This window comes from Lygodium microphyllum, chromosome 7 (assembly GCF_053477565.2).
Source record: "Lygodium microphyllum isolate KBCC chromosome 7, Lygodium_microphyllum_v1.1.10, whole genome shotgun sequence".
Classification (NCBI taxonomy): domain Eukaryota; kingdom Viridiplantae; phylum Streptophyta; class Polypodiopsida; order Schizaeales; family Lygodiaceae; genus Lygodium; species Lygodium microphyllum.
In genome coordinates, this window is record NC_141141.1 from 59,900,455 (window position 1) to 59,921,774 (window position 21,320).

At 44.8% G+C, this 21,320-nt stretch overlaps 1 protein-coding gene across 3 annotated transcripts in view; it reads right to left on the reverse strand.

Moving 5' to 3' along the window:
* Nucleotides 1-21,320, reverse strand: part of LOC148033497 (pathogenesis-related homeodomain protein-like) — a 105,112-nt gene that overhangs the window by 7,277 nt on the left and 76,515 nt on the right. The gene's annotated exons all lie outside the window — the stretch shown is intronic.

A 21,320-nucleotide genomic window follows, 5' to 3' on the forward strand; every position in this document is an offset into this window, starting at 1 on the left:
CAACAGTCTCCGAAGCCACACAACCTCGCATGTGGTGGAAGACGCGGCCCGATACTCCGTCTCAGTAGACGAAAGGGCTACCATGGGCTGCTTCTTGCTACTCCATGAAATAACACCTGCACCCAAAGTAAAGCAGTAACCTATTGTAGACCGCCTGTGGTCCACGTCACCGGCCCAATCCGAGTCGCTCCAACCTGCAAGTACAAGATCTGACCCATCTGTCCCTGCGGGGTAATGAATCCCCAAATCAGACGTCCCCCTCAGATACCGAAGTATCCTCTGAGCAGCCTGCCAATGCACCGTCTTAGGTTCACTCATGAACCCTGCCAAGAGCCCAACAGCAAAACATAGATCAACCCTCGTGTTGAGAAGCCAAATCAAAGACCCTATCAACTGTCGATAGCGGGAAGCATCCGCCAAAGGAGAAGCTGAGTGGGAAGTGGCCTTCCAGTTCGGATCCATAGGAGTAGAGAGGGCCCGACAATCTTCCATCTCAAAAGACACCAAGAGCTCCTGTACATATCTCTGTTGGGAGAGAAAGATCCCCCTCTGAGACTGAAAAATCTCATGTCCTAAAAAGAAATGGAGTAGCCCCAAATCCGTCATCTCGAACGTCCGATGTAAAGCTGACTTTGTCTCCTGGACCTGCTGTGCATCATCACCTGTGACAATCAAATCATCAACATATAATACAAACAGCACACAACCATCCTCGGAAGTATGAACATACAGCTGCGGATCGGCCTTGGACCGCCGATATCCCAACTGAGTCTGGAGGAACGAATCAATCTTCTCGTTCCAAGCTCGCGGGGCCTGCTTGAGACCATACAGGGCCTTCTTCAACCTGTAGACTTTCCCATCTGAAGAACCAAAGCCAGGAGGCTGCTCAACGTAGATCTCCTCCTTCAAATCACCATTCAGGAAGGCCGACTTCACATCCAGCTGATAAACAGGCCATCTCCTATGGCCAGCCAAAGCAAGAACAGCTCTAATGGTTGCCATACGAGCTGTAGGGGCAAAGGTGTCATGACAGTCAATCCCTGGGCGCTGGGCAAAACCCATAGCAACAAGGCGAGCCTTGTGCTTATCCAAAGTACCATCACTGAGATATTTGGTCTTAAAGACCCACTTGACTCCAATCACCTTCTTCTTCGGGGGGCGTGGCACAAGTGACCAAGTGCCATTCCTCTCAATAGCCTCCAACTCAGCTTCCATAGCTTTCTTCCATGGGGCGGACTGTAAAGCCTCCTTCACGGAGGTGGGCTCTCGATCCTGCATAACTCGGGACATCAAACAATAATTGGAGCACACAAGCTCCGAAGAATGCGCCTGGTGCCTCCGTGACCGCCGCGGACCATCCTGCGGTCCCCACTCCTCAGGAACCCCCTCGATCCCTGAATCACGGAGTGTGTCACGGGCCCAGCGAGGAGGAGGCCGAACCTCCCCTCGTCGTTCTCCATCAGTAGAAGACTCTGGAATGTCCACCGGTGGTAACTCCTCAGAAGGATCCGGTGGAACTGTAGACTCTGTGTCAGAAACAGAATCATAATCAAACGGCACAGGCTCCAGTGGAACTGTAGAAGGAGCCAAACTCTCCCCTGGATCTCCAAGAACGGGATGCTCCTCACCCGTTGAAGAAGCCGGAACCTCCACAAACCGCACATCACGGCTAGTATAGACATCCCGCTTGACGGGATCATAGAGTCGGTAGCCTTGGGACTGGGAGCTGTAGCCAACAAATACCTGTTTGCGGGAAGCCGCTTCGAATTTGTCACGGTGAGCTTTGGGAATGTGAACATAGGCATCACACCCAAAGACCCGAAAGTAAGAAACATCTGGCTTCGACCCAAAATACGCCTCAAATGGAGTCATCCCTTCCACGGCCGAAGTAGGAGATCGGTTAAGAATGTGGACTGCAGTAGCCACAGCCTCGGCCCACAGAACCTGGGGGGTCTGTCGGTGCTCCATCATGGTGCGCGCCATCTCAATCACACTACGGTTCTTCCGTTCGAGAATACCATTTTCTTGTGGAGTATTCGTATTGGCAAACTCCTCGTGAATTCCTCTATCTGCACAAAACCGAGCAAATTCATTAGAGACAAATTCACCTCTCTTGTCGGATCGCAAGGTCTTCAACTTCCGGCCTGATCGGTTCTCCTCAAAGAGAAGCCAATCCTTGAAGTGCGAGAAAGCTTCTGATTTTAGTGCCAAAAAGTAGGCCCATGTCATCCTGCTATAGTCATCCACGATCAGCATGAAGTACGAGCTCCCAGGCAGGGACTCATTCCTCATAGGGCCACATAGATCCGTAGATACTAACTCCATCGGTGAAGTAGACCGCCGCGAAGCGGTGTGGGGAATGGCATCCCTATGCTGCTTCCCCCTTATGCAGGACACACATGGCTGCTGGCTCACCACTATATCCGGCAACCCTCGAACAAGCTGTCCCCGTGACGCCTTCCGAAGATAGTCATAGTTCAGGTGACCATACCTAGCATGCCATAATTCAGACTGTGACTGTGAGGTAAGAAGAAGAGTAGAGAGGACAGTGGAAGACTTCAGTTTGTAAATGCCGTTCTCCTCATATCCAGATGATAGAACCTTCCTCGATTCACGATCAAGGACTCGCACTGTAGAACTGTCAAACTCCACCAGAAGACCAAGGGAGCAAATCTTATGGACTGAAAGGAGATGGTACCCCAAACCTGGTACATGCAAAACCTCTGAGGTATGGGTGCCACCTCGTCCATCCGGAATAAGCTGCATCTTACCCCGACCTGCAATAGAAACAGAAGAGCTGTCTCCAATGAGAACCTGCCCACGCGAAGGTCGCAGCTGGGCAACACCATCTGATGAAGGAGTCATGTGCCGTGAGGCACCACTATCAATAATCCACTCTCGAGATTGGGAGGCCGCCATCGCAGCATCAGAAGCATTCGGTGAAGCGTCCTCAATGACAACTAGATGTAGAAATGCAGCTGATGAGGGTGCAGCCACCGCTCCAGAATCCTTGGTTTCCTTCTTCTTGGTGTCCTTCGTGTCTTTGTCAGGGCAATCCTTCTTCCAATGATCAGTCTTTCCACAAATATGGCATGTGGAGTCTTTGTCCTTGTCCTTCTCCTTGTCCTTCTTGGACTTGTTATCCCCCTTCTTCTTCTTTTGGTCCTTCCCCTTCTTCTGAGAGGCTTGACCTGTCAACGCCTCCGTCTTGGAAGCATTCTGTCCCTTTAACTGTTCCTCTTGATCCAAGACCATAGGAACCAACTCCTCCCACCGAAGAGTAGACTCTCGCCCCGAAGCAATAAGGGCAGAGTAAAATGTACCGAATCGTGGCGGCAACTGGGACAATAGTGTGATCGCCATGTCTTCGGAGGAGATCGGCTTCCCCGCATTCTGAACCTGCATCTGTAGCTGCCTTAGCTTGTTAATGTGTTCCCTTAGCGAAGAAGACTTATTGACGGACAAGGTCCGCATCTGTACCTCCAAAGAAACCCTCTTCATCAAGGTCATCCGATTGTACATTTGATCAAGCTCCAGCCATATCTCACGAGCCACCGTCAAGTGCTCGATGTGAGCGATCACGGCTGTAGTGCACGATAGAAAGAGAAAGGATCGAATCCTGGCATTCAGTTTGTCCCAATGAGACTGGGCCCTGGCCAACTCCGCACGAGCATCGGAAGAGAGTTTGGACTCATCTCTTACCGAGGGCCGGTCAATATCTTCCTGTACCAACTCCGCCAAATCATAGGACTCCAGAATGGCCAACATCATAACGTGCCAAATGCGGTAGTTGTCGCCGTCGAGCTTCTGATCTGTAGGAAGAGCCGGTAGGACAGGCACCTTCCGGTCCATAATCGCCTGGAACTCCAAGTCCATCTCTGTAGACATCTTCACCTGCAATGCCTTCTCAAACGCAAAAGCAGCCCCCTCTGACTGGGTAAACTCAGCCTGCTAAGGCTCTTCTGCGTCCCGAAGCTTCTTCACCCGTCGGAGGCGATGAAAAAGCAAAACCTGCACTTTTAGGTTGAAAACTCAAACTTTCTCCGCGTCAAACAGCAGTAAACAACAGCAAATCCACCACCTGTACTCCTTTCCTGTGCGCCCACACTCGTTTCAGCCTTGTTCCAAGGCGCAACCCTCCTGTCTGCCCTTAAACGCAAAAAACGCAAATTTGTGTTGCGATGGAAACTCCTCTTCAGGTTGATTCTGCGCTCAGTCAGCCCTCAAACACTGCTCTGATACCATGTCAGAGTGCAGCGGTGCGGAAGCGTAGGACTGAGAGTGAGAGAACGCAGAGAGAGAAGGGAGAGAAAGAGACAGTGTACACTGAAGATCTGCTGTATAAAGAATGCTGAATACAAAGATATACACGGGCGCAGTGCGCTGGACTGCGTGTCTCCACCTCGACGATGCGACCTGCTGTCCACCTCGAAGTCTGCTGCAGTCTGCACTGTCTGCTGTCAGAAATCTGCGAACAGAGACAGAAATCTGCACGGCACCGGTCTGTAATCTGCGACAGAGAATAGTGACCAGACTGCTGGAAACATCAGCAATAAATAGGCGAAAAATCTGCCTAGGATGGGGCGCCAAAATAGGGCGCAGCCTGATAAACATCAGCTGCAGGCAGTCGGACTGCCACGTGGCAGTCCGACTGCACAGTCCGACTGTACAGCTGGACTGTGCAGCTGCTGCCTGCTGCTGCCTGCCTGAAACAGGCTATGATCTCTGACACTACTATCTAATAAACATAACCTACTATAACTTTTACCTTTGGCACCAACTAAGATCTCAAGGTTCTAGGTCCTCAGCAATCGTCCTTAATTCAACTATATTGGGCCAAAGAACAAGCATATTGTACTAAAATAACATTAGGCATTGTTGTCCAACCATGCCATATATCCCAAACTTGATGAAATTTCTAAATTAGCATAGACATTATATAAATCTAAAATACAGCCGAACTATTGCTAGAGACCCATTGGATACATCCATAACTCCTAATCCTCAACTATTCTGACTTCACAACCATAGTAAAGCATATTCTTAGCATAAACCATGGTCGAAATTGTTGATGGCATTTATAACATGCTATTGTCCATGAAACTACTTGTAAACCATTGAAAACTAAGCATAATATGAACATAAACAGACCATTTGTTGATTTGAGAATTGATCACAAACAGTTACAAAGGTGACCCCAAACTAATCAGAAACTCATTGTAAAAACTGATCAGTAAACCAATGCAAAATTGATCCCAAAAGTGACCATAAACGGTTCTCCAACTTATCAAAAACTCAACGGAAACTTATCTTGATGCAAAATTGATCCCAAAAGTGACTATAAACGGTTCTCTAACTTATCAAAAACTGAGCTGAAACTTATTAGAATTTGATCTCAAAATTGAGGTAAAAGCTCATGCCCAACTAATCATGAATTAATCCCAAACTAATGCAAAACTATAGTCTCAGAGCTACAATAACAACCATACTCATTTGCATACATTTGCGGTACACTAAGTAGTGACCCCATCGCAAACATATTGTCAACATAGTACCTTGGATACATGCTGACTACATCCGAGATCCACTACATACGAGAGTTGTATATGACTAGTGGAGTGGAAGTACTACCTTTCCCTTAAGCATCAGGCAATGCTCTAGACCCCTCCTCTGCAAAACCTGACTAAGCCCAAACCAAAGTCAACTCTAACTGAAAGGCATCTCGATAAAGTTGCAACAACCGCGGATGGTCTGTCAAAATTCTCTTCCATAGACTTTGCATCTATTAGTGAAACAATGCTAAAGCTTCACTAAGAAGCGTATGGAATCTTTGCCTCTTAACTTTACTTGCCTCAAAAGCTCCACTAGATTGTAGCCCTTTCTTCCCCTTAAGCATTGCATCACATTGCTACAATTCCAATTTAACTAATATGGAACATTGCATCCAATTGACTAGCCCCTCATGTGTACTTGATAAGCTAGGAGTACCAAATGCATTAGGAAACATACTTGTTAGGATTCTTTGGACCATTGGAATGTGATTGTGCATGTGAATTTATATACTACCAACCATACCAAGCTAAATATTCCCATACATTGTCTGCATTACTAGTTGCATTTTTTTTCTCATGACCAACACTATACGGAGCATTTGCATAACTAGCATTAATACCATGGATCCCAAACACAGTGGACTCCATATATGAATTGCCAAAATTGCCACTTTGTGTCCTAGCATCATGTCAACATTGTTATACATGGGATTATATATATTACTCACCATACCCAAATACATTAGGCCTTGCACACCACGGATTGGTTGCTGCTAATGATAAGAAGTTGTATCATACATCCCCGTATGTAGTCCCTAATCCACCATAGCATGGAGACTAGTGCAACCACCAAAGTACCATGGTTGCCTCCATCATTGCATGCATAGCGTACTATCCAACAAACGCTAAATTGGCACTTCAAAGTTGGGCTTACATATGTATCAATTGCCCCATTGGCATCATTTACTTATGCTCACTATCCATATTTGGAATATCATGATACTGTATTGGCTCTTCTTTGGATACATCTTGTTGTCCTAAATCTCTTCGAGTGAATTTCCTCTTCTTGCCTTTGTTGCCCTTCTTTACGGGTTCAAAAAGTGCATAGCCTGAGGATCATTTGCCAATTGCATAAACATTTAAGCCCTAGTCATTAGCTGACCTTTAAACCGGTCATCAAATTCCTCTTTCTCTAGCTAATGTTTTGCCAGCACCTTGTGGTTGATAACTATAGGCAACCAAGTTATCTATGGTTTCAACCAAGTTGTCTCTCTTTTATTACAAGAAGAACAAAGTTGTCTCAACCGCCATGCTATTATGGTAACAAACAAGCCTTCTCAACCCACCATTGTGAAAAATGTCAAAATCAAGTAAAGTACAAGCATGCTGGTGAAAAACTAATAAATACCCATGCTGGTCATTCGTCTTCTTCATCAAATAATTTCTCCAAGACATCTTGCTATGCTAGTCCATTCTCTTTTCATTCCTTGAAAGGTATACCCAAGAAACCAAAGAGGTGCAACTACTATGGAAAGATAGGCCACAACATCACTAAATGTCATCAGCACATGCTTACTTACCCATGATACCTTTTAAAGCACGATGTCTCCTTCATTGTATTGACATAGATTGCTATATTAATCATGATCAACATGTGCAACAATGACCATATATATCATTTTTCTAGAATTTTGTTATTATTCCTAGACCAATCCCCCCATTTCATGGTGGGGGGTTTTGTAGGCCAACTCGTGGGCTACACATTGATAGCATTTGATCCATGACCCGCGCTCCTTAGGCATTTAATTAATACTTTCACTCATTCATTTTTCATTAAATTAATCACACAATTGCTCCATGCCTAGGCCAACACAATCACATCACCAAATAGATTGAATATGAGCAATCAAAGAGTCAAAATGGATTATTAATCTCAACGTCCTTTTCAAGAGTTCCAACTAAATGGCACCATCAATGGCAAATGCAGTGACAATATTGGGCAAATGATGGGCTGGTGTCTACAAAGACATCCTAGAAACCACTAGAAATTGATGGGAATTTAATTTACAAATTTTAGGAAATTTTAATAAATGTGAAAGGAGGCAAGTTAATAAGATTATAAGAGACTTAACTTCATGAGCCAAATTAACTTTCATAAGACAAATTAAGGAAGATAAAATAAGATGATAATCAAGATGAAAAAAGAAGATGTTGTCTACTTGGCTTGACCTATATTCGATGCCTTGAGGCTGCTTAACATGCTAGTGATGAGATACTTGATGGCAAGGTCTATTGGCACATAGTGATATCTTGTTGATGGTGAGAGGTCTACTCGGGTGGCACTGGCTCGTCACAACTGACTCCCCCTTGCTAGTGGCAAAATGATTCTTTCGTCACAACTTCCCCCTCCTTTCTTCTCTTCTCTCTTTCTTGACTACAAGGCTATGCTCTATGTAAGGCCAATGGGGCCTATGAGACAATCCAAAGTACATTAATGTCTAATGACATCTCATCAATAAAGCGAAGTTAGCAAAAAAATAAGTAGTCTATGAAACAATGTTGAAGATAAGTGTACAATGAGACAATGCTAGAGTACAAGAATGCCTATTATCCTCTCATTCGTAGAATGAAAAAGAAGTCCTTATTTGACTCACCATTTATCAAAAATATGTATAGACTCTATAGATGATCTCAAAATCTATGCATGATGTATGCTATGATTATGTCCCTAACCGATCAACTAGTACCACCTCGTACTCGTCAAGTACAACTTATTGCAAATTTTGCCTTTGACACCCACTAACTGCTCAAGGTCCTTGGCCCATTAATAACTAGCTTGCACATCACATGTGCACCTCACATTTGCACATTTGATTAACAGCTAATGATTAATCAAATACTAAGCAAGGGATCAAAATTTCACGTCCTCGTGACAGACCTCTCCCTTGAAATCCTTGCAATCGCCCTCCATTGCACTCCAATTTGTAGAAAGCAAGTACATGTTGGCATCATAGTTAAACAACATATGCACCTATTGCTTAACCATGCTCATGCCCTCTGCATGTTCGAAATTCCAACCACTTAAACCAATTAAAATCTACACACGACATTGCCAAACCGTAAGGGATGCATCCACATGCCAAGACCCAACATTGTTCTAATCACAAAGCCAAAGAAATGCATCAATTGAGAATAATTAGTGCCTCATAACAATATGTATCACATAATACTCATGTAAAACACACATGAGTTGCCCCAAACCACATGTAAACCATGCAAAAGTACATATCTTGCATCACATGTAAATGTACACTGCACATCATCCATGTGTTCCATGCATACATCACATCTAGATGTATATTCCATGTACTCCATATATATCAATAACCTTGCAAATGTATAGTTTCAGAGTGTAGGTACAAACTATACACATCTTATGGAAAATTCCCATATTCCCCAATATGGTGTTATATCCTCTTCTTGCATTTTCCTCCCTCTTTTAAGGGATTCAAAAAGGGCATAAACCAAGGAATTTTTGCCAATTGCAAAATTATTTCAACTAACATTCTTAGTTTATCTTTGAATCGGTCATCAAATTCCTCTCCTTCTTGCTGGTCATCATTTTCAAGAAGCATAGAAGGACCCACCTCTTGTCCAATTGCCTCATTTTCAGTTTGCTACTCATGTTGTATGCCTCGTCCAAGAACATGTATATCATTTCCTACAATACTTTTTCAAATCAAGAAACATCATCCCTACTTGATTTCATCTCATTATGAAATTAATGGTATCTAAACAAATCGGCTGAGAGAATAGAGTAGAAGCCGGAGAGAGAGAGAGAGAGAGAGAGAGAGCAAGCAAAATTTCAGAGTTGCATCACCAAAATTGGTTGAAACTTAATGATATCCTGCTATGAATGGTTGATTGACTACAGCCCACCATCAATAGGAGCCCCATATGCAATCACCTACCCTGATCGATCCCAAACTTACTATCACCAGCCTATAGACAACCTACAGGTGCTGTCACATGCCTCCAATGGCCTCCTAATTAGGTATGGGGAAGCTCTTTGACAACCTCCAATGGCTGGGCTGATCGCCAATAGCTCAAAAATTGCAACAACTCTCTCTCTCTCTCTTCCTCTTTATACCTCCACAATGCTAGAATGAGGCTCCAATAGCCTTTAGTAACCTTTTTCTCACTTGCATGGACAAGTTTTGCCAAGGGGTGACCTTCTAATTGCCTTTTATAGCATCTTTTTAGCCCAATTGATTTATTTTTCACTCTCCAAAGCTTGTCCATAAAAAAGATTGTTTGGAAAAGGACCTCAACCACAATAGGTGGTGCTCCCACCTCTACTTTGACTATCTCGTGTGGCACTAAGGATTTACTCTTGATCATCCTAAATCTCCATTTGCTTCCTTCCATCATAAACCTCCCCTCCATCTCATCAGGACTACTCTATTATAACTCTCGTCCTATGTTACAAATTCAATCCCCAAATAGGAGCTCCATATAAGAGTGATTGTGTAACAAATGTATCAAATAGGCAAAGCTGCATCTAAGGTTCCAGGAACTATATGTGTGCACATAGGTTCTCCATGGCTCCTAATGTTGCATAGCCTCGTGTCAATCTATCCTTTGGCTACTCTTCTCACAATAAATCTCGCTTCTACGAAAGCAATCCCTACATACACATTTCTCTAGACCTACTCCACTACCCACTGATGAGAAACCCTTCACCCTTCACCCACAATTTGTGTTTTTGTGTTTTTGCATTTTGCGTTTAGGGTTTGCAGCCCCAAAAAGAGGCGCCATCCTAGACTGACTATGCCTATTTATAGGCCACTCTCTCATTCATTCCTTACGGCCGATTCATTCAGTCCGTCACCTCTTCTCTCCAGCCTCTCCACTACCCTCACACCCCTTCAAGAGGACATTGTGGTTCGTGGTTCATGAATGTCTTCATCATCTTCCTTGTGCTACAGCACCCTTGTTCCCTTGTATCACATTCACTCCATGATTCGGAACTTCATCGTTCCATTCATTAGAGTTTCTTCTCTCTTCTCCTCTCTTCTCCTTGTTTGCTGAGTTTACTCTACGTTCCTCCCTACAAACCCTATTGTCTCGCTGGTACATCATCTTTTGACATGGTATCAGAGTTGGATCTGCTCACCTAGCAGTGAAGATCTTCCACTCCAGTGAAGGCAAAGACTGGTGGCGGGTTTGACATCCACTTCTCTTCTTCTTCCGCTACATCAAAGTCTCGTTTTTGCACATTTCAGGTGTTTCAACTTGTTGCCCACGCCCCGTTCGCGGAGGACATCTCAACCGAAGCTTTCCATTGTTGTCTCCATCAGTTAGCGCCTGATTTTCAGCCCTCTTCACGCAGTTTGGAGTTGATTCCAGCCAAGCAACTGTTGTTCATGTGCAGACAAGCTACCATACATCCTGCCACATCATCACAGTCCTGCTGCATGCGTTTTTTATCTTTCTCTCCTGCAGGCTGTGCTGCCTCCGTTTTTATTCTTTCTCTCTCCTCACATGTGTTTTTCTACTGATTGCAATCTCTTATTGTTGGTCGCATCCTCCTCCCACAGGTAGCTCACTTCCAGCCCTTCCATTGCCCTTCCACCCCTTGAGGCAGACATTGCAGTTCGTGTTTCATACTGCCCTCACACCCCTTAAGACGGACATTGCGGTTCATGGTTCATGGTGGCTGACCTCTTCCTTCTTTAGCAAGGCACACTGGTATCCATGGCTTCTTTACCAATAGATGTCCAAACTACTGGGTGCTCCTACTATAGCATCATCGGACACACCACCAATGCTTGCCAACTTGATCTTTGCTCCCCCCTCCCCCTCGGGGAGTATATGCGTCTTCCAACAGGCACTCCTTCTGCCATCTCTTCTTTCTAGGCCACAGAGGTCATTCTATATCGGCTATCAAAGTACTATGCTCAAGGCAATAAGATGCATCCGATGCGCACTAAGTCCTTTCGAGCACATGGAGGATCGATTGGCGCTATGACCTCCTGGAGATCGTCGCAATGCCAGCGGCAATCTTCCCCCACTTATTTTCAGGTACAGTGGCTTCCACGACCTATGGATCTACAGTCCGCTCCATCGAGAGACAGTGATTGTTTGATGCCGTCTCCTCGTTAGTTTACTCCTTCGAGAAACTGTGGCTACTCGACTTCTTCCTCTTCTTCGGCTACCCAATCTACTCCACTCAGAGACAGCGACCATTGCCCACCTCTTGCTCATTCTCCCCACCCTCGACTACTCAGGTTCAAGAGGCTACCTCTGGGAGCTCTTCCGCACCCCAGATACCTTCTTCGGCACGACCAATGACACTTCCTTCGTCATCAAACATTTCGGTGTCCATGATCCATGAGTTTTTGGATTCCCTATCTACTTCAGAGGGGGAACTAAAGGGGGATGTTATTTCTTTGCCCTCAGAGGGGGCATCTACTTCTTCTTCAACTTCAGCAAGGGCCCCTCCATCTCTCACCTCAAAGGGGGAACCTACTCCACATGAAGTGCTTCACCCATCCTCTACTTTCTTGGAGTGGCTGTCTTCAACCAATCATCTCTTCTACTGATACCTAGAATCTTCAGGTACCACCTAGATTGGGACCTCGGAGGTTCAGCCACGACTTAGTGACAAGGCTTTCGTATTCCTTCCAGCATGGATGCACGGAGCTAGTGGCTTCTCTCCCGAGGTTGTGTTTCATGTTCTCTAGTTTACTCTGTCTACTAGTCTTTACTGCAGGTTCCCTTTCCGGTGGAAATCTTGGATCTTAGGGGTCCTCTACATCTTCTTGCCTTCCTCCCTTGGTAAGCATGGAGCCACCTCCCGAGATCGAGTATGAACATATCCTTATGGTTATCGGCACCACACAAAGTTTGACATTTCTCCTATGCATTGCATGATTTCCTCATCTATGTACTAGGGCGCTTGGGCAAGTGAACAATTTTCCTACAAGTGACATTGTCCAAGTGACAGCTGCTGCATGAACATTCTTCAACATGTAGCATTGCATCTCCACCTCACTCTTCTCTTGTTTCTCTTTTTGGGCCTGAGAGAGGGTGTTGAGAAACTCTTCACCCTTCACCCACAGTCTGCATTTTTGCGTTTCTGGGTTTTGCAGTTAGGGTTTACGTTTAGGGTTTGCAGCCCCAAAAAGGGACGCCATCCTGGACAGACTATACCTATTTATAGGCCACTCTCTCATTCATTCCTTACGGCTGATTCATTCAATCCGTCACCTCTTCTCTCCAGCCTCTCCACTACCCTCACATCCCTTCAGGAGGGCATTGCGGTTCGTGGTTCGTGGGTACGGCACCCTTGTTCCCTTGTACCGCATTCACTCCATGATTCAAAACTTCATCATTCCATTCATTAGAGTTTCTTCTCTCTTCTTTTCTCTTCTCCATGTTTGCCGAGTTCACTCTGTGTTCCTCCCCACAAACCCTACTATCTCGTTGATACATCATCTTTTGACACCCACTACATGTAACTTGAGGTATTGATATTTTCATCCACTCGGTGGAGGTGTTCAACACCATAACCTTGGCCTTCCCAAGTTTCACCATGAGGTCACTCTACTAGCAAAAGGCATGTAGTGAATCTAGGTAGCACTACAACACCTCTAGGGTGTCTCAGACATGCACAATATCATCCATATACAATAGTAGAGCTATCAATATCCCCCAAGGCTAGGCCCATTTGTTAGCATGTTACTTAAGTGTTATTAGTCTCGGTTGGGAGCTCCTGTCAAAGTCTAACAAAGACATGGGAGCTGTAGCATTTTAGTGTGCATTTCTCATGTTTTAGGCTCGATTCTTATGCCTTTCAATCAGATATCGTCTCCTATCAGTCACACATTGTCCGCACTGCCATGACATTATTTATGGCATTTTTTTCAATATTCGGACTGCATTTATTGCAGTCCCATTTCTGTTTGAGGCAGGTCAACCATATTTGGCCCCTATTTTCAAGTCAGCCAGTTTTGAGGATTTCCAGCTATCTATAGCTGTCCCCTCTTCCGACTGCGGCACACTCCTCTGTCTCCGGTGCTGCTGTTGTCGTAATCATTTCAGGCCAAATTTGGTGCCCTCACTGATGCCTCGAGCTGTGTGCAGGGACTGATCAGTCCATATGTTTGTATTCAGCATTTATTTCAGTCAGTGCAGATTGCTTTCTTCCTTCATCTTTATGATGCCTTCTTTCTCTGTGTTTGGGTTTCTTCTTCTGTTGCGCACTCTCACATGGTATCATTGCCTAACAAGAGATCATAGAGGAGCTTCTCATCACACGAAGACCACACCCAACTGTCTGGCAACCTTCACCAAATTTGCATTTGCTGCAAACACAGCCTTCAAAGCACTAGGCAATTGCCCAAATGACAGAATCTGGCTGCAAAACACAGATTTCCACTACTTTTCTAACGTCCATTCTCCCCTGGTGACAGTCCCTGACTGTAGGCGACAGCCTTATGGGTGGAAGCAATGGCTTCTAGGTACAAGCAACAGCTGATTCCTCCCATTTCTATTGTCTGATCATCAAACACATTTTTTCAGGTGATTGCATGTTCTTGAAGATGTCTAAACACCAGTTTTTTAGCTTTACTAACTAAGAGGATGAGGTCTCTCATCATTCTTGTAAGCGTCACAATGAGACTATCGGAGGTTTGAGTCCCCTATGCGGACTTCCCGTTTGGAGCGCCCCTTTGCTCCTCCGTCCCTCCATGTTTCTCATAAGGTGCGGGCTACCAGTCTGGAGATACCTTACATGGCACCCATTGTGCAAGTGCCCGTGCTTCCTTCTTTACCAAAGAAGACAAGTTGGATTGTTCCAACCATTCTCTATGGTCTTGCAAGGTGGAGTGTATTCTCAATACCTTCAACATTTGGGAGGCTATTTCTCCCCCTGTTCATCATCCCATGGAAGACCCCACACATGGGTCATCGATGGATCGTGCAGCCCTTTGGGATCAGCTCAAATCTAGAGCCTGATTCTTCATCTTTATGAGTTTACAGGATTCTATCCTGGTTCATGTTCACAAATTGAAGATTGCCATGGAGGTGTGGAAGAAACTTGCCTCGCTTTACCATTAGAAGACATTTGCCCACATGATCTCCTTGAAGAAGAAGCTTCGAATGCTCAGTATTGATGGCTCTCCTTCCATGAAGGATCACATCTATGGGGTAAACTTGTGTCCCTCCCGAGGATGATATCTTCGAAGGATATGGCCATGATTCTACTAACTCAGCTACCATCTCCTAAGTACAATGTCTTCTATATCAGTCTTTTGACTTCAAGGACCCAATATATTATTCTTTGAAAGGAGCTTTCATCGCTTGTTTTGGAGCATATGATGAGTGTATCAAAGAGGAAGGGACTAGTTGATCTGGCAACACGAGGGCTTTTACTATAGGTACTGGGGGCAAGAAGAAGAAGGGAAAGCCATAGGCTAAGAAACAAGAGGACAAGAAGGATGATTCCAAGGATGATGAGAAGAAGCCCAAGAGCCCACACTAGGAGAAGGGCACTCATCCTAAGGAGAAGTGTTGGCAGTAGTACCTCCATTTGAAGCATAAAAGGGATCCAAGGATTCGAAGGCTACCCCCACTACCATTTGAGTGCATCTTCGTACACTTGTTTGAGGTGGAGGATACGGCCCTTGCTGCTTCTTCTCAGGAGAAGCCTTGGCTTGTGCATAGTGGGGTCTCTTCCCACATGACTTACTGACAAGAATGGCTTTGGGATATGTGATCCAGAGGAGGATCCATCACCATCAATGACAGCTCTTCAATCCTTGTGCATGCAGTGGGGACCATTCCCTTGTTGCCCGATCAACATTCTTGTTCAACCAAGTCCTCTATGTACCAAATTTGGGCTTTAACCTTCTATCTATTTACGGTCTAACACAACTCCGTACCAAGATGTAGTTATAATGGAGGATGCATCTTCAGGAGCTGCTCTTTGGACAGGTACACAAGAGGGTGGACTCTACACACTCACAACCCTTGTTGCAAAATCTTCACACGAGCTTGGATTGCTTTGACATGCTCGTTATGGAAATTGAATCTTAATGCTATTCAATGGGCTTCGAGGAGAAAGATGGTTGAGGGACTTTCAGATTTCCCTCCCATTTGCACACTACGCCCCAATTGCTTAAGGGGTAAGCAACATAGATGGCCTCATCCACAAGTTACTACTCAGAGGGCTTCTACATCACTTGAGTTAGCTCACACAGACCCTTGGAGACCTATGGGCACAACCCCCCTTGGGAAGGCCAAGAACCTTCTGTTGATTGTTTACAACTTTAGTTGTTATGTGTGGCCCTATTTCCAGGGGTACACGAGTGAGGCGTACTCCCGGTTCTACGAATGGAAGGTATTTGAGAAAAGGCAAATCTCCTTCAAAGTTCGCAGTGTTTGAGCTGATCATGGCAGTGAGTTTTGTTCTTACCTATTTTCCAGGTTTTGCAAGGATCAAGGCATTCAAATATAATATAATATCTTCCCATCTGAATACACCATCTAAAAATGGTGTGGTGGAGCATGCCAATTGGACCATCCTTGAGATGGCCCGATTGATGTTGGAGCATCAAGGTCATTCCCATTCTTTATGGGGTGAGGCCCAAGCTACTACAATTCACATCCTAGCAAAATATGTCCATTATGTGTGTAGCAGATTAAGCATTTGATGATGAAAGGAAAGACAAATGATTTGTCATTTGATAGAGTTTATTCCTATTTTGCCACAAGAAGAACAATCATAGCAAAACATGTCCCATTACGCATGTTGCAGATTACGCTTTTGTGGCTAGTCTAAAAGGTAAAGGAAAACCTACCTTTTCTATAGTAGAAATGTGCAAATGTTGTTTAAATAAAGTAGGCTAATAAGGATAAGATTTAAAAAGAAGAGAATGCGATAGGTCATCTACTTTGGCTATGCAGCACATGACTCCCTATCACGCTTTCTTTGGGAAGAAGCCTTCTATTTCCCACTTTCGCATTTTTGAATGCGAGGAATATGTCCCTATGGACAAGAAGAAAAGGTGGAGCAAACTTGATTCCAAGTCGAAGAAGCTTATCCTTGTTGGTTACAATACAACCACAAAGGGCTATCGACTCTATGACCAAACCACTCGTAAGATCCAGGTGAGCAAGGATGTGATCTTCGATGAGGCTACGGCCTCCAAGGAACCGATTGATGATGCTTATGCTAAGTGGTTCTTCGTCTTTCACGGACCCCCCCCCCAACCATCAGCCCCTCCCCTTCCTTGCAACTTACCCCTTGGAGCCCCTTCTTTGTATGCGACTCCTCCCCCTCTCCTCCTACCCCATCACCCACTCCCCTTTCACCCTTGACAGTTCCTTCATCGACTACTTCATCATCGAGAATTCCTACCCCTTCCCCGTCTCCTCAAGTTTCCTTCCTCTAGGGGGGGATTGAACCATTAGAGAGGAGCTCTCGTCATCAAATGAGGATCCACCTTTCCTTAGTAAGGGAGAGTCCCTTATACAACCAAGTGCTTTACAAGTACCAGAAAATTTGGTCTCCTTCATAGTGAGATGAGCCTATCACCATTCCTCAGTGGTATCAGCATCTCATGTGGGATTCTTGGATTACTCAATTCCTTGAGACGCCTCTTGGCCCACACAGATCAACCAGGTTACAGGCCCAATGGGATAGTTCACTCTATGTGAACTATGCTCTTATGTCTACTCTTCTTCACGACCATGAGCCTACCATAGTTGACAAGGCTCTTGCACAATATGTTTGCCACAATGCTATGCCAGCTAAGGTCGATTCTATCAAGTAGAAGCAGACTTGGAGGTTGATTCCTCATCCAAAGAGGCAGAAGGTGATTGGTGTAAAGTGGGTCTTCAAGACAAAGTATCTTCCAGATGGGACCTTAGAAAAGCATAAGGCACGGCTTGTTGCCAAGGGATTTTCCCAAAGAGCACATGAAATTGGCCTTTTTGAATGGTGTCTTGAAGGAGAAGATTTATGTCTCCAAGCAACCTGGCTTTCTTGTGCAGGGAAAGGAGGACCATGTTTACAGGTTTCGAAAGGCCCTTTATGGCATGAAGCAAGCTCCTAGGCTTGGTATCATTGGATTGAACGATTCTTCTTGGACAATGGCTTCCATCAATCGGATCATGACCCCAACCTTTATTACAAGGTTGCGGAGGACAAGTGGGTCTTGGTCATCTTGTATGTCGATGATATCATCATTACAAGGAGCCACACACAAGAGGTTGATCCTACTCAAGAAATATTTTCTCTCTTCACGAAGCCTTTGCCCAAGGCTTCTATGCTTCATCACACGACATTGTTGGGTCTCCAAACACTCCCACGATCTGAGAGGTGTTGTTAGCCTATCACTTTTAGTGTTGTTAGTCTATCATCTCCCGGTTGTGAGCTCCTATCACAATCTGATAGAGACATGGAAGCTCTCGCATTTTAACATGCATTTCTCTTATTTTAGGCCCAATTCTTATGCCTATCATCCGAATTTCATCTCGTGTCAATCACACACTGTCCACACTGCCATAACACTATTTATGGCTTTTTTCTCGAGGTTCGGACTGCATTTATTGTAGTCCTATTTTTGTATGCAGCAGATCGGTCATATTTTGGCCCCTATTTTCATATTGGCCAGTTTTAGGGATTTCTAGTTATTTATAGCCACCCCCTCCCACACTTTGGCCATCATCTTTTGCAAGCTGCTGCTCCGACTACAAGCACACTCCTTCGCCTTTGGTGCTGTTGCAGCTGTCATCATTTCAGGCCAGATCTGTTACTCTCACTGACACCTTGGGTTTGTATTCAGCATTTATTTCAGTCAGTGCAGATTTCTTTCTTCCTTCATCTTCCTGTTGTCTTCTTTCTCTATGTTCGAGCTTCTTCTTCCATTTTGCACTCTCACACCATCTCCTCCCAATCTATCAGCATACTCTAATTTCTTGTCAATGTAGGGTACGGGGGCAGATTTAGTGACAGCTATCACTCCCCACATTAGATATTCTAGAGATGATAGAATTTCTGCTTCTGTTTCTTCAGTTGCATTCGCAAAGGATTGACCCGGCCTAAAACAAAATTTGGCTGCCAAAGAAGCTACGACGAAGGTGCTATGGTACTACTACGGACACATAGTTCAACAAAAAAAACCCACTAATTTTTCTCACACAATGCGCTAGTTTAAGAACAGTCTGCTGGCAACCAGCAATTGGCTACTTTTGCCAAATGTCAAATGCTCCTTGTAGAAAGTTGTCCTTCAACTCCCTCATTCCCATCACAACCATTGTCACAAAATAGGGGGCCATCATTTTATCGGCCCCCTTACCCTATAGCCTGAACAGAGTGGGTGAAAAAGGGCAACCATGCTTCACTCCAATTGTGTCAATAATCTCCTATCAAACTCATGGAGCTTGCATGTGTCCAGTTGACTAACTCAAACAATGCCAGGACACCCCACCGCATCTCAATAGGAACCCCCAACTCCTACAATCTCAGCATGATCCTAGTTTGTGGCATTGTATCAAAAGCCTTACGAAAGTCTGCAAAGCAATAATAGATCCATCTCTCATGTTCTCCACTCTCCTCAATGATAGCTCCAAGTGTGGGGATATGATCAAGTTTTGAATACCCCCTCCTAAACCTAACCTATCCACATGCCCGATCTTGGTGCATCTTTGCCCATCTACTCAATTCATGCTCTAGTACGAATACATGAAGCTTGGCTAGCACATGACCAACCATAGTTGTTCTATAGTTCATGGGAACTGTGGGATCTCCAACATTCAACACTGATACTATAGTATTAGTTGACCAACTAGTAGGAAAGCTATCACAAAGGACCCTATTGAATAGGTCGGCCAATAGTGGCAACAACACATCTCAAGGATATGAGAGGTGCCGTGCTATCAGTTCATCATGGTCCTATGCTCAACCATCCTAAAGTCTGTCAATGGCATCTCGAACCATACTTATACTGAGGAAGGCGGACGAGGTGCATTTGATCTATGAAGGTTGGGGAAGAGGAGACTGTCTAGCCACCTAGTAGAGCAGGATAGCATGTGTGCCCTCTCTCTAGAGAGGTAATAGGGGTATGGGCTCTTGTAGAGCAAGATAGCATGTGCACATCATGTCTCTAGAGACATCATAGGGGGTACGGGCTTCGGGCTCCTAAAATGCCTTCCACACCACCTTGATGTCCTACACCAAGAATAGCTGATAAAACTCATGCTCTTAACTTGGCCAACAATACCCTCTTCTTCCACCACACTAGGCGGCAAAAGATCATGCATCCCTAGGCATGTGTATAGGTCCCTCGTGCTTCCTCCTGCTAGAGGTGAGTACAAGTTTCTCAGCATTCCTCATTGTACCAGCTCTTCGACTGGAATTTGGACGTTCTTGTTCGGAGGGGTGAGAGCTCAGAGGACAGCAAGTGTAAGAAAAATGTGGTAGCCAAGGTATGGAGTGTGAAAGTAAGCTCCTCCAAGGGTATGTATGGATCCATGTCTAGTATGGCTCAATGTAGTTAGCCATGTAGGCACTCATCACTCTCTGATAAAATGATACTCAAGGAATTGCTGAGAATATCTCCATGGTGAAATGGAATCATATCAGCGAGTTATGTTGAAATGAAGTTAGGGCATGATCTGCAACTATTGCAATGGGACGTGGGGCAATGGTAAAAGACTATATACCTAGGATGAGAGGAAATGATACTAGTAGGTAATCCACTATCCTTTGTGTAGGTCTGGTAGAGGGGCCTCCTCTTCTTCATCTAGATGAATGCTTATATGCAAAACATGTGAGAGCATTTGATTCAGACCATCTAGCCAATCCATTAAGAATAGCTAGTCCATGTGCACCTCCTAGAGCCAAGAGGTAGTCTCCATAGTCTGTGCACTCTACAATGTCTTGCGATGTCCTTCAGAGTCCCATCTCCTACAATGCTAGTTCTCTCTACAAACCTTAACAACAATTAAAGATGGAAGTGAAAGTTTAAAGTACACTATCTCTAAGGTACTCAAGTACCACCACCAAGACACCAATCACATGAGAGAAACCCCTTCTCAGCATGAAGATAAAAAGTGAGTGCTCGTATGTAAGAGACTGTTCACACCAGAAAAAACACAATAAGTGTAATACAAATAACTTGATGCACATAAAAGGCCACACTCAAAAGAGTCACCACAAGAAAGATATGAGTGAGGCTAGGATGCCCCATTATCAGCATCCTCTCACAGTCCCTCTCTCATCTGAGAACTTGTGGGAAATCACAACACCACTAGGGGCAAAAGATGGAGTCAATGGTCACAGCAACCTTGGCCGCCTAACCAATATCGAAGTCAAAGTAGAACGCGGATGAAGAATCCATGTCACGTCCACTACCATTCAGGAAGCTTTTTTGCAGTACACTTCGAGGAGCTTGACTCCATTGAGCAGACTCAGACCTGGATTTAGTTCCACATCCTCCACAAATGAAGGTGACCAGCATTTGAATAGGTCTACAAGACCAAGTACTTAGCTTTGCTGACAGTACCTTTGGGCAATCTCTCTTGTTCAGCCTAGGAAACTCCTATGGGCTTATCTTCTTTGCCATTTAGCTTCTTGCCTGACCGGGTAAACGTATTGGCATCTTGCTCCGGGAGCTCTTTGATTTCCAATGTGTTAATAGAGGGTGACGAAGTCTGTCCTAACTCTCCTACTTCTAAGCATCATATTTCTGTGCCCTG